Source organism: Symphalangus syndactylus, chromosome 12 (assembly GCF_028878055.3).
Source record: "Symphalangus syndactylus isolate Jambi chromosome 12, NHGRI_mSymSyn1-v2.1_pri, whole genome shotgun sequence".
NCBI lineage: Eukaryota > Metazoa > Chordata > Mammalia > Primates > Hylobatidae > Symphalangus > Symphalangus syndactylus.
This window is the reverse complement of record NC_072441.2, coordinates 95,033,354-95,035,465: the sequence shown is the minus strand read 5'-3', so window position 1 is coordinate 95,035,465 and position 2,112 is coordinate 95,033,354. Positions and strand designations below refer to the sequence as shown.

Sequence of the window (2,112 nt, the reverse complement as noted above, 5' to 3'; positions counted from 1 at the left end):
ATGTGTAGTAAGCTACCATTTACATATGAAAGAAAGAGTAGAACCTATCTACCTATCTCTGTAGGTATGCATTTGCTTACATTATAAAAATCAATAAAAGAATAAAAACTATTTTTAAATAGCTGTATAGAAGAGGAGAGGGAGGAATATCTGAATATTCCAAAGATTTGTCTTTAGAAACATAAATTATTTTTTAATTATAAAACAAAATTAAATAAAAACATAATCCCCCAAAGCAAAAATAAATGTGATTATATTTGTGTAGACAGTAAACACCATTATGAAACAAAGAAAAATAATTTCAAATGAATTTATTTTATTTTATATTTTTTCATGTCAGATGGGTAATGTGCCCATGCTGTAACAAAGTTCGAGGGTGGCACATCTCACACATGCACATGCAAACTCAATCATCACACTTAAGCTACAAAAGCAACCTCAGGCCAGGCGCGGTGGCTCACGCCTGTAATCCCAGCACTTTGGGAGGCCGAGGGGGGCGGATGACGAGGTCAGGAGATCGAGACCATCCTGGCTAACACGGTGAAACCCCGTCTGTACTAAAAATACAAAAAAAATTAGCCGGGCGTGGCGGGCGCCTGTAGTCCCAGCTATGCGGGAGGCTGAGGCAGGAGAATGGTGTGAACCCCGGGGGGCGGAGCCTGCAGTGACCCGAGATTGCGCCACTGCACTCCAGCCTGGGTGAAAGAGCGAGACTCCGTCTCAAAAAAAAAAAACAACCTCAAATGACTTTTTGTTTTTTTTTGAGACCATGTCTCCGATCTTGGCTCACTGCAGCCTCCACCTCCTGGGCTCAAGCAATCCTCCTCGAACCTTCCAAATAGCTTAGACCACAGGCGCGTGCCATCACGCTCAGCTAAGTTTTTAACTTTTTTAGACACAATGTCTCACTATATTGCCCAGGCTAGTCTCAAACTCCTGGTCTCAAATGATCTTCCTGCCTTGGCCTCCCAAAGTACCGCGATTACAGGAACGAGCCACCACGCCCAGCCTACACATGACTTTAAAACAGCAATTTGGCCATGTATTCCCATTGAGATCAATCCTAAGGACAAAAAGAACAACAAACACAAAAACAAAACCTTGAACTGTTCTCAGTAGTCATATTGTTGGTGGTAGAGTTGGTATTGCTATTTTGATACTACTGTGTTGTAGGATAAAGAAAAGTGATTATTTGGTTTCATTAAGAAATATATATTTTTGGTGTGGTTGAAAGGAGATATAGATTCAAGATTGATAAGTTTAAGTAAGAACCTGTAGACCTGTATTTCATTTGGAGTATCTGTATGAAATCATGACGTGTTTGATCTTAAAAACATATTTTCTAGTTCTGCCTACTGAAGAAATCCAGACAGAGTTTCTGACTGTAGTCAGGGATCCCCAAGACCAAACTCAGGTTCAGTGATTCTCTAGAAAAACTGGCAGAACTCAGCAAATCTGCTGTACTCATGGTTACAGTCCATTACAATGAAAAGATACAGATTAAAATCAGCAATGGAAAAAGGCACATAGGGCAGATTGCAAGAAAGACAAGATACAAAATTCCGTTTTTCCTGTCCCAGTGGAGTCATATGGACAGCCTTAATTTTTCCCAGCAATGATGTGTAGCAGCACATACAAGGTAGTGCCAACCACAGAAGCCTTTTTTTTTTTTTTAAATCTGGGGTTAGTAATATGGACATGAATTTCCAAAGGTCAACTGATACTGCATGGCCCAGGGCATCTATCAAAAATCACATTGTTAGCATAGACTACCCGGTATGGCCCAAGGTCCTACAGAAACAGACATTCTTACCAGGAAAGACATCCCAAGGCCTTCAAAGTTATCTCCCAGGAGTTGGTCAAGGGCCAAACTTTCTGTGGAATGTACAGGGTTTGGGCAACCCATGCCTGCTGAGTCAATCCTTTGCTGCAAACTGACGGCAAGGCACCACTAGTACACAGATTGTGGTAAATACCATTGCTGACAAACAAAAATAGGGCTTTTTGGAGAAATGACTGAATCCAGGTCTAGGGAAGGTGAGCCTAGAATATATTCAACTCAAACAACTCAACAGGAAGAAAACAAATAACTTCATTAAGTTATTCGTGAGC

The 2,112-nt window shown here is 40.9% G+C and overlaps 1 non-coding gene across 1 annotated transcript; it reads right to left on the bottom strand.

Annotated features, from left to right (window-relative positions):
* Positions 1-334: 334 nt before the first annotated feature.
* LOC134735044 (small nucleolar RNA U13) lies at positions 335-436 on the bottom strand. Its single transcript, XR_010117905.1, has one exon. It is a non-coding gene; the product is annotated as a small nucleolar RNA U13 (small nucleolar RNA).
* Positions 437-2,112: the final 1,676 nt, after the last annotated feature.